Below are 12799 nucleotides of genomic sequence, written 5' to 3' on the forward strand. Positions count from 1 at the left end.
AGACTAGGGGGAGAAAAATTTCGCTCTTGAACATACTCTCATGCTTGCGCTCTCATCAGCGCTAACGAGCGTCATGATCGAGTGTTTAAAAATCACATAAAAAATAGTTCGAAAATCACTCGATCATAAATAAAAATCCATGAAAACCCAAACACGAGAGCATGTATCCCCAATAAAACTCCTTCACCTAAGTTTAACCAAACCTCAAGAAACCTTGAATTAATATCCGAAATTGTTGGAAATTTTCTTCGATCCAATCTCATGATACCTGAAATCAAGAAAACAAAGAAAAATAAGAAATGTTCTAAAAAATAAAAGAAATATAGAGAATTGAAAAATCAAAAGAAATGGGTTAGAGTGCTTATTTAACTTCATAGCTCGACGTTCTCCACCTATTAATTAAGGTGGTTGTTGGAGAAGCACTATGTGAATAAGGCCAATAAAAGCACCATCGAAATACTTCTTGAGTCGATGGCCATTGACCTTAAACGGAGACGAAGAATCCATCATTGAAACCTCTACAACACCACTAGGAAAGACATTCTTAACCAAGTAAGGATTGCTCCATCTTGACATGAGCTTTCCGGAAAACAACTTTATTTTCGAATTGTAGAGAAGAACTTTATCACCAACACAAAAATCTTTCTTCTCAATACGTTTATCATGAGTTTCCTTGGAACAAGCTTTGTAAATACTAACACAATCATAAGCATCAAATCGAAGCTCCTCTATCTGATGAAAATCTAACCACCTTTTCTCCCTCGCACGAGCTTTGTAGTTGTCAAAATTGTCATGTATGGTTGTTGTAATTCCTATTCCATTGACCTCTTTGATTCTAAAACCTAGAATCATTATTATTTAACACATAGTTCACATGCTCATTCATTTCCATCTTGATCATCACAAACATCCATACATGCATGAGGGCAATTAGAAACATCATGATTATACGATCCACAATCATCACAAAACAAGCATCCACTAGGCATGTTACTAGAAGAGGGAGGGGGTTTAGAATTAGAAGACATATCTCTCCCCTTAGATTGGGAGGGAAGACTTGAAACTTGGTAAGTAGCACTTTCCAACTTCGCCTTGATAGCGGACATCTCCTTCCCCAAGTTTGTCATTTGTGAGGATAGATTGTTGATTGCATTTAGATGATCAACCGAGTACACCGAAGAGCTACTCTTGCTAGTCGACTCTCTTTCTCCATCTTGCCAATCCCCATAATACCTCACTACGTCTTCAATTATATCTACCACTTACTTTTCCGTTTTGTTCATGATAGGACCTCCGGCTCCTCCATCTAAACATGATTTTCCTTGAGGACTAAGGCCTCCATAGAAAATTTGAATAATTTGGTAAGTAGGAATTCCATGGTGAGGACATTGTCTTTGATACTCTTTGTATCTCTCCCATGCTTCATAGAGACTCTCACTAGGATTTTGCTTGAAACCTTGAATCAAAGCTTTAACCTTCTCCATTTTCTTTTGTGGATAGAAACGAGATAGAAACTCCTTGGTCACTTCATCCCATGTCCTTAGAGAATTCGGCTTGACCTCCTAGTCTAGCCATTCCAAGGCACGCCCTATGAGTGAAAAGGGAAAAAGCTTGAGGCAGATGAATTCTTGGGAAATTCCATTCACCTTGATAGTATTACGATATTTTTCAAACTCCTTGAGATGATTTAGTGGGCTTTCATGCTTGGCCCCGCTAAATTGTCGCCTCTCTATCAAAGTGATCATTGCTGGTCTTATTTCAAAGTCATTTGCCGGTGTTATAGGTGGAGCAATCCCCCTCTCAAATCTATATGCAACGGAAATCCCCAATTCTTTCAACAACACCCTTGGATTTTCTTCCATTCTTGCTTATTCCTCTTGTTGTGGTTCTTCTTCACTTGAAATGATAGGGCTCAAAGATCGTCTAGCACCCCTTAACCTTGCAATAGTTCTCTCAATTTCCGGATCAAATGGAACTAGTGAACGACCACGTTCTCTATGAATAAAATCTCAAAATAAATGGTTAGTAGCACGGCTACAAGTGTAGCCTAAAAGAAAATCTTTTTGTATTTTCAATTAAAGATGAAATAGACTCAACAACTATAACAAAGCACCAATATCATTCCCCGGCAACGGCGCCATTTTTGACTTAGGGAAAAGTAGGTTATTTTCTACCCTTTCATAGAGCCAAACAAAATTTATAAACACTCGACCAACCTAATACGAGTATATGGTAAGTCAAGGGTCGAACCCAAAGGAATGAGTAGGTGCAAGCTATAGCCTAGGTCAAGCTACTTCGACAATTGTGAAAGATATGGTTGGTAACTAAGGTATCGGGAGAACTAGATTAATCGAGAAATTCAATATACCAAACACTACGGATATAGGTTCCACGTGCAAGTTAATGATTATGCTAATTGAAGGATCACTTAATCAATTCAAACATTACAAAGGACAAACGATAGTTGCCACCAAAGGAATTCAAGATCTATCTCCTATAAGCCATGCTAGGGTTCACTATGAATGGCTAGCTAGGAAAATCACAATCAAATTTAATCAATTAAAGCAATTCTCAAATCAAGGGTTCATGTCATTGAAATTTGCAATGCAATCTAGATTAAGCTTATAGGTTGATCACTCCTAGTCTAATTAATCACATGCACAACTATGTCAACCAATTTAATTGCAACAATTCAATCAATCAAGGATCATCAACTAGCAAAATCATCAATCAAGCATGCTTTCCCTTCTCCCTAGCAACTAATCTACTCACTAATCATGGTGAAATTGAAAAACAAAAAAAATTCAATCAGAATCATATTCATTTCAAATTTAATCAAGAAGAAATTCAATCACTCAACAAATTCTAAAGCAAAGAATGAAATTCAAATCAAACATTCAAGAATTAAAGGAAATTGCAATAAAAGTAAATTCAAAGGAAAGAAATCTCACAAATTTCATTGATGTGAAGAAGAAATCCAAGATTAAGTTTTAATCAAAGATCAAATTCAAGTACAATCAAGTAGTCTTAAGCTTCTCTCTAAACTTTCTCTCTCTACTATTTCTGGAAAAAAAAGTGGCAAGTACCAATTAAGTCGTCCCCCCTCAAAAGGAAATGTCTAAGGGTATAAATTAAACATGGGCAACGACCCGTACCGTGCCGCCGCGAGCCGTGCCGCGGTGGGGCCGTGCCGTGCCGTGCTGTGCCGGCTCCGCGACGGGCCGTGCCGTGACGTGCTTAATTTTGGCACACCCCAGCCCACGGCACAGCACGGCCCACGTGCCTAGCGGGCCGTGCTGTGCCGGGCCGCGAGCCAAACAGTGCCACTTTATTTATTTATTTATTATTTTTTTAATAATGAATGTAAATAAAAAACGATATATATATTTTTTAGTACAATTTAATTTTATATAAATAATGTGATTAATTTATGTTTATGTTAATGTTAATATATTTTGTTTTGAACAACTTTATTTTAATTAAGGTTATATAAATTATTTATCTAATTATATTTAAGTTTATATAAACAAATGAAAACAATCTTATTAATTTAGCAAAAAACAACAATGCATATAATAAAAAAAAATTACGAGTGCGATAATCCGAAAACAAAAAAAATTGAAGAATAACTTATTTTATTATATACCGGTATCCGGTACGATAAATCGATAATAGAAATAATTAATGATAATTAAAAATCGTACAGTATCTGGTGAATAACTTCATTTATTATATAGAATACGAAGTTCGATAATGCAAAAATTGTACAATAATGTATAACGTAAATATGTAATAATGTAATTATTATTGTTCGTCTTCGTCTTCGTTTACATCTTCGTCTTCGTCTTCTAGTGGTTCAAGTTCATTGGCCAATTGAGTTAATTGAGAAGTATGAGAACTAAAAGAAGTCGACGTTCCTTCATCGTCGTTGTTTTTTGCATAAGTACGATCTTGACAACGAGTTTTCAGCATCCAACCAATCCTTGAATAAAATACACATTTCAAGTGTTTTGGGTTTTAATCTTGTTCTTGTATCGTCTAAAACCCGTCCCAACGCACTAAAAGCTCTTTCGGAGGCAACGGAGGAGACTTGGAATAGCAAAAATATCACGAGCCATTGCCGACAAAATGTGATGTTTCATGGTTTGTGATTTCCACCAATCAAGGATGTCGAGGCCAAACTTCTCTTCATCGTCCATGTCTTTCATGAAGTCGTAACTTAAGTACATTTGCAACTCCGAAACATCGCTTTGTGTTCCCCTAGTTGATGATGATTCCGTACCTGAAAACTTGGACATCATTTTAGCAGCTTGTGCAAATAAACCTTTGGCCCGTTTACTTACGTTTTTGGATGTTTGAGAAGGGGCAAATCGAGACACGGTTCCATATTTACTTTCATAAAATCTATATAAAGAGAAAAACTCATTATTCACCTTATTTTTAAAAGTTTCGACATCATCTTCAAAATTCATGTTACTATAATAAAGATCAATTAATAAAAAAGTGCCATCATATTTTTTCCTAGGATCTAAAATAGAAGCAAAAATATAAATCATAGGAATCTTAGTGTAATATTTACGCCATTTTTCCTCCATATATGGAAGATATCCATGATAATCATGTTGTGATCAGTGTTCGGCAAAAATTTGTGCAAGTAAACATGCATTGCTAAGAAAAGAATGGGAACATCGATTATATACAGAAGAAAAACAATGTGTCATACTATATAGTACTTGTAAAAACTGCATATTTTTTTCACAATTAGCCCAATCATCTTCTAGTAAAGCACATTGTGGAAATTTCATATTATAAAGAAGTGTTAAATGAACCTTGTACTCGATTGCCCGACTCAACATTTCATAGGTGGAGTTCCATCTAGTTGGACAATCCGATGCTATTTTTATAGTCTTTATCCTTTGTTTCCTACAAAAACCTTTCCATTCTTGATATCTCAATTTAGAGCTATTAATAGACATAATATCATTCCTTATTTTGTGATAAAATGGACCAATTGCTTGTGTTCCATCCTCCACACACAAGTCAAGAACATGACAAATTCATCTAATATGAAGTGCTTCTCCATCTAATACTAAATCGGTCAAATGGGGTTTAACCAAATTCGCACTATATGTCATAGAAGTTGCATTATCGAAAGTCATAAACATGATTTTATCCCTAAGACTATATGCATCAATGGCTTCCATTAAATGATGAGAAATGTTAAGACCGGTATGAGGGTATTCAAGCATTTTATAATGAATGATGCGTTTTTGTAACAACCAATCACTATCCAACCAATGACAAGTAACACATAAATAGTGAAGTCCGTATCCACTATCCCATGCATCGGCAGTTAAAGAAACTGTACTAGGAAGATTAGCTAATTAATTTACTAATTTCAATTTATACTCTAGATAATTCTTCATGGCAGCAGATCGAACGGTTTTTCGGGAGATTTTTTTTGTGTTTTGGTTGTAGTGCTCGGTTAATGTAGTTATTAAAGGCATCATTTTCGGCGAAAAGAAAAGGTTGTTCGGCATGTATAATCATTCTCCCAAGTTCATCCCTATCTCTCTCATAACTGTAAATGAAGCCTTGTGGATGGAATTGAGAAATTTTTGGTTGGGTTGGATCATTAGATGGTCCACCACATCTTTTTGAATGTCTACTAAGGTGTCTCGTCCCTCCCTTGGTATCGGCTGAGAAAATTTTATTACAAGTCCGACACCGGGCTTTGGTTCCATTTTTACTCAATTGATAATGTGCCCAAACTTCACTCTTTCGGTGGGTTTGAGCAAATTCCTCTTCGGTACACCACTCTAATATGTTAGGATTTTGGGTGTTAGGCATTTGGGGGATTGTTCACTCGACCCGGAGGCTTGTGTTTGGCTACCTTGGTTACTAGGAATAAAAAATTCATGTTGTGATCCGTATGAATGAGGTGAGAATTGGGTTTGTTGAAATCCCGAACTAGGTATAGTCCAAGGAGCCATATCATCCATATGTTCGTGCCCTCCCGTGGTTTGGGGATGAAAGAAAGGGGTAGAAGTGTTTGGAAAGGGCATGTTAGGGGAGGGAAAGGCGTTAGGGGGGCATTGAAGTGATTGGGTTTGGTCTGACTTGGCTTTTCTAAAGGAGGAGGAAGTGTTCGGGTTTGATTCCATGATATTTAATAACAACAACAACAACAATAATAATAATACAATTAACAAATTAACAATTACAATAATAATAATAATTAACAACAATAATAATAACAATAGCAATACGAATTAGTAAGTAGTTTTTATATAAATTAAGTTTTCAAAAATAATTATAATAATAGTAGATTACTTAGGTCAACGAGATCCCAGGTAGGAGAGGTTAGGAACTTCGTTGTCCTAAGCCCAAGTCCCGCCTTAGACAGAATTCACTAACAATCTAAATTATCCACAATAAAAATAGAAAGTAGTTTTTATATAATTAAGTTGTTCCAACTTCTAAGAAAATAATAATAACAATAATAACAACAATAACAATAACAATAACAATAACAATAACAATAACAATAACAATAACAATAACAATAACAATAACAATAACAATAACAATAACAATAACAATAACAATAACAATAACAATAACAAATTAAAATAAAGTTGAATTAGATCTTACAATGACGCTTCAATTGCTTTCCCAAATTTATAATTTCCCAAATTTATAATTTCCCAAGTGTAAATATAAGTTCCCAAATTTATAATTTCCCAAATTTATAATTTCCCAAATTTAAAATTTCCCAAATTTATAATTTCCCAAATTTATAATTTCCCAAATTTATAATTTTTTTTTTTTTTTTTTTTGGAGTAGACTAATAATAGTAAAAATGTAAAATTTATAAGAGAGTAGGAATTTTTTTTTCTTTGCACAAAAGAGAAAGAGAGTAAGATTGTAGGAATTAGAGAATAAGAAAATTAGAGAATAAGAGAGAAGAGATGAGTTGATGAATTGTGAAAATTTTGGAGGAAGAAATGGGGTATTTATACGGATTTTTGGTGGGAAAAATGGCCAAAAACTAGCCGTTTTAGAGCTGTTGGAAAACGGCTACTTCCAACGGCTAGTTGGCACGGGCCGTGTCTTGCCGTGCTGTGCCCCAGGTGTGCCATGTGCCGTGCCGGCGGGCCGGGCACCGTGCCGCCCGCCGCGCCCCATGTCGTGCCCTTGCAAAATCTGGAATTTGTGTTCATGGCACGGCCCACAGCCCACAAGTGGGCCGCCGTGCCAGCATTGTGCCGGGCCCGTGCCGCCCACGTGCCGGCATGGCCCATTCCCACCTTTAGTATAAATAGAAGAATCGAGCGAAGGGGGTCAGAACAGCTGGGTCTGCGCGCATGCACCCCCTGTGCCGCGCGCATGCACCCCTTCTTGTTGCTCGTTGCCTTGCCTCCTTCGCTTGCTCGATCAATCTCCGCGCTCCCGAGCATCCCTATCATTGGTGCACTCGAGGCGATGCTCGTGAGAAGGGCAGATCCTTTATCTTCCAAGCACTTGAACGCCTCAAGCCAAATTATTGCTTCCAAGGCCCTAGAGCTTGCGGAGCTAAATTGAATTGCATATTTGGAATCTCGAACTTAGCTCCGAAAGTCGTAGAATAGAGCTTTCTCCTTGGTGATCAAACCTCGGGAAACTCAACACACCTACAAAACAAGTCAAGGAAATAAAGAAGCGAGAGAAATAGTCGAGAAATGAACAAAATGACAAGAAAACCATTAAAAGCATACATTTCTCTAGACTTACACACAAACACGCAAAGAAAGCGATATTATATAAAAACACGGCAAAAAAGACTAAAAAACGAGAGTAAAACTATAAAGAAAACCTAAACAAGAGTGCCATAAATAACACTCATCAAATGTCATCATCTTTCCTTGGGTTTGATCTTTTTTTGCTCGAGGACGAGCAAATGTCTAGCTTGGGGGAATTTAATGAGCGTCATTTATGGCGCTCAATAGAGTAGCCTTGAATTCCTTTTTCTATATTTTCTTTCTTTATTTTCATATAATCTTTCAAGTTTTCTTTAATTTTTCGTCTTTATAACTCATTTTGATTTTTCGTTCACTTTTATGAGTTTTTCATGATTTTTGTTCTTATTTAGCGATTTTAGTTTAGTTTCTATTCATTTTTCTTCCTCTCTTACTTTTACTTGAATTTTTGGTAGTGAAGTTTCAAAGTTTTATTTGCTGCGCTCTAATGGTTACGCCCTCATTGATTCTAGGTCATGAAAGCGCAAATATTTGAAGATCAAGGGCTGCCCTCCTCGTGGGCATCATCACGAGAGCACCGAAGATAGGGATGCACGACAGCGCTAGGAGAAAAACTTCGCACAAGGATCTACGAGCGAGCAAGAGGAGCTGTGCATGCCACAACACCACAGTAGCGGTGCGCGCATGCAGGCCCCTCTGTGCGTGCGCACAGACCCTTGCATGCGTGTGTACGGGCCTGTGGTGCATGCGCACGGCCCTGCTCCGATCCTCTACGCTCGTTTTACTATATATACCCCTTGACTTTTCCTTTTTTAGGGGAGGACAATTTCACTTTTACTTGAGACTTATTTCCAGATTTAGTACAGAGAGAAAGTAGAGAGAGAAACTTTAGATTACTTATTTTGTACTTCAAATTACATCTTTGAGCTTGGATTTCATCTTTAATCAATGAAATTTTTTGAGAATTTCATTCTTTGAATTCACTTTTGCTTGTTCTTTCCTTTAATTCTTAAATGTTTGATTTGATTGTTGATCTTTGGTTTGATAATTTGTTGAATTTGATTTTCTCTTTGGTTAAGCTTAAAATGATGATGTTTGTTATTCAATTTGCTTTATTTTTCAATTACATTAGGATTTGTGAGTAGAATAGTAGCTAGGGAGAATGGGAAGCATGCTTGATTGATGATTTTAGCTAGTTGATTGATCTTGGTTGATTAATTGTTGCAATTAAATTGGTTGACGTAGTTGTGCATGTGATTAATTTGATTAGGAGTGATCAAACTAGATGATTAATCTAGATTGCATAGCAAATTTCAATGACATGAACCCTTGATTTGAGAATTTCTTTAATTGGTTGAATTTGATTGTGATTTTCCTTGTTAGTCATTCATAGTGAACCCTAGCTTGACTTATAGGAGATAGCTCTTGAATTCTATTAATTGCAACTTTTGTTTATCCTTTGCAATATTTGAATCAAAGTTATTCATCAATTGGCATAATCATTGAGCTTGCATGTGGAACCTTAATCCCTAGTGTTTATCATATTGATTTTCTTGACTTGATTAGTTGATTGAAACCTTAGTTACAACTCAATTCACCTCTCATTCTTCGAAGTAGCTTGACCATAGGCTATAGCATTCTCCCTCTCATTCCTCGTGGTTCGACTCGTACTTGTCCTATACTAGGAATAAGTTTGACTTTCTTAATTGATTAACTGGCGGTGCTTTAGATTTCAACGACCTAGATTACCATACTTCAGAAACCTATAGCATGCTATATCCCAACAACATCACAACTTGTTACATAGTCTAATCATAACTTAAGAAAGCATTACTAATCATAATAAATAGTTACATAGTCTACATATTTAGGTCGCATTTTAAAAAATGTGTTACCTAGTTACATAGTCTACATGCTCAGTTGTTGGAACTTGACATCATCAAAATAGGCATGCCAAACCCATCAATAATCCAAAGCGTTAAATTCTTAAATTATACTCCCTTTGTTTTTTTTTATTTGCATCACTCGTGTCTACACGGAATTTTAGGAGAATGAATTAGGTATTATATAACAATGCGAGTAGATGAATAATTTATTGTAGAAAAAGTAATGTGGGGACCGTGAAAGTTTGCCATGTGAGAGAGATTAGGGGGGACCATTGGAGAGAGAAATGATAAATTATTTGAATTTGAGTATCAAAATTGCTAGAATTTAAAGTGACAACGCCTCATTGATAAGCCATGCATATTTGAGTATCTAAATTTCTTGCGACAATAATGCAATAATGCAATGCATGATCATTATTTAAAGTGACAATACATAATTGACAAGCCACGCACATTTGAATACCTAACATCATTGCGACAATTCACTTAAAAATTTCACAAAATGTACAAAACATATTATATATTGGATTATACAATACAAGATGAGAATAAGAGTGGTCACAACAAGTATGCATCAACTACCTAACGAGTATTCTACAAACAAACAATCAGTTGTTCTTTTATATATATCAGTTAAACTCACCTAGTTAAACTGTATTTTATCACTGTAACCAGAGTTAACAATAATAATGCAAGAGGTTGACAGTTCAATTAGTTGAGATAATACAAGTTATTATCCAATATTAACAAAAACTTGTTTATCCCAAGGTAATTATGTCATTTCCATCAACTATTTAGGGATATTATTGTAAATTCACCTACATCAATTCTTCAACCTTCTATAGTTCTACAATGGAGGAAGTTGACTGAAACTATCCACCGCCACAACCACCACCGCTCCCACCACCCTTTATCACGAGTTATCGTCGAACCATCCAAAAGGATGTATTTTTCACCTTCTTCAACGGTGTTCCGAATAATTACATCAACGATCGAACCCCACAGCTTTCTTCATGTTCGGTTTTCGTCAAATAACCCCAACGAAGTTCCATTGTTAGAGCCCTAGTGCCAACAAAAAGTACCTACCATTTCGGGTTAACCATTCCCTTAATTTATGTATTATTTCTTAGGGTGTTCTTTAAATTTGGCGGCAAAGCCATCGTCGTGCCGGTATTAATGGATGAAGGGGGTTGTTGGTGGTGTGTGCTGTGAGAAAGAGATGGATAACTGGATAAAAGGAATAATGTTTAGCCCCTTAACAATGATACTCTGTATTATTTACTCAGTATTATATAAGGTTATGTTGGTGGATAACTGGATAAGGGAATAAAGTTTAGCCCCTTAACAATGATACTCCGTGTTATTTACTCCGTACTGGCGCGGGCGCGCACGATAATGGCGCGGGCGCACCTGCTGCTTCTCCTGTTCTGTACCCTTATTCTCGCGGCCGCGCATCTTGTAAGTAAAGGCCACGCCTGTACGGGTTCTTTTGGGATGACTAACTACTTTCTCCTTTGTTAGTTTTACTATTTATAGTTTTCTCTTCATTTTTAGAGGGAGGGAGGAGAAAAAGTTTAGAAGGAGAATTAGGTTTGATTTTCTTAGAGAGAGAAACATTGAAGATTGATGGTTGATGATTGATGATAGTTGCAATTTGTTTGAATTCAAGTACATTTCCTTTCATTTGAGCAAGTTTGTAAGAATCTTCTTTGCTTCAATTCAATCTTTAGTTTTTTATTTCAATTGTTTTTGTTGATTGTTCTAGTTTATTGATTGTTTGATTGAATTGGTTTGATTGGAATGATGTTGATGAATTTGATGAATAGTATAGCTTTGTTCTTGACTTCTTTAATGGATTGTGAGTAGTTTGCTTGCTAGGGATGTGGCAAAGCATGTATTAGCGATGGATCATTAGCTAATTGAGGGTTTTTGATTGATTTAGCATTGTGATTAAATTGGTTGATTGATTTTGTGCATGTGTATGGATTGGAAGGAGTGATCAACCTTGTTCTTCATACTAGATTGCATTGTGTGTCTACATTAATACGGACCATTAATTTGTATCTCACATTTATCGATTGAGCTTGGTTTGTAACGTTCCTAGTTAGAGTCTTTCATAGTTGGCGCTTGTTAGACCTCTAGGAGATAGCTTGTCGAGGTCTTTTGATTGCATTGTCTATCTTCCCTCGCAATACTCGAATTAATCAATCTCCAACCCGATTAGTGTGTGTTCATTGCAAGTGCATGTGGATCCTAACTCCCTAGTGTTTGATATATTGATTTACTTTGTAATTTACTTTGTTTGTTTAGTTGATTTAGATAACCTACTCTACCTCTTATACTTCGAAATAGCTTGACTTTGGCAATAGCTAACTTCCCCCCATTCCTAGTGGTTCGACCCGAACTTGCCCTACTACTAGGTGTAGGTTTGGTGATAAATTTAGTTTGATTGGAGGAGTTTTAGTTTCAACAACCTAGAATCCACCTCGCATCAGTCAGACTTGCATCCATAACCCACCATTACAAGTCGTGCCAAATACATTTTTGTCTAGTCATTGTTAGTACAATTAGCATAGGTTGGCTCCCTTATTTAGAAAATACATTTTTGTCTTGTCATTGTTAATACAATTAGCATAGGAAATACTCAAATTAGAAGTCTTCCATACGATGATTACCCTTACCCATTGATAGCACCCAAAAATGTACTACACAAAAGTTGCAACGACTTGTCTTGTCAAAAGTAAAATATAAACAAAACCCTTTCAAAAGCCATACACTATATGCCGTATCCGAACAGGGGCCCTAGCTTTATCTAGGATGCACACCTCATTTCATTAAAATCATACAGTTAACACTATCTTAATCTCTCTCTTCTTTCTCACTCTTATTAATAGTTTCCATTGAATAATGGCCATGTGGGTTCTAAACAATTGCTATACATTTTCCCTATATGTTATAGCAATGGGGTAGCTATTACTCTTATAAATGCAGCACAATAACACAATGTCGTTGAATGCTGTAGTAGACCAAATGAAAGCACTAATAACAAATCAATGATAAAGATGCAGCCCATATAATTAGACAAAATCGACAATCCTAAAAATGGAAGCATATTAACTGTTATACGCAGCCCTAAATTGTGTTCAGAAACCACAACCACGAATAGATTACTTG

At 36.1% G+C, this 12799-nt stretch overlaps 1 non-coding gene across 1 annotated transcript; it reads left to right on the plus strand.

The window, feature by feature from the left end:
- Positions 1-1371: 1371 nt before the first annotated feature.
- On the plus strand, positions 1372-1478 carry LOC145573299 (small nucleolar RNA R71). The gene has a single exon (XR_014097348.1). It is a non-coding gene; the product is annotated as a small nucleolar RNA R71 (small nucleolar RNA).
- The last annotated feature ends 11321 nt before the right edge of the window (positions 1479-12799 follow it).

This window comes from Chenopodium album, chromosome 12, assembly GCF_948465745.1.
Source record: "Chenopodium album chromosome 12, dcCheAlbu1.1, whole genome shotgun sequence".
Classification (NCBI taxonomy): domain Eukaryota; kingdom Viridiplantae; phylum Streptophyta; class Magnoliopsida; order Caryophyllales; family Amaranthaceae; genus Chenopodium; species Chenopodium album.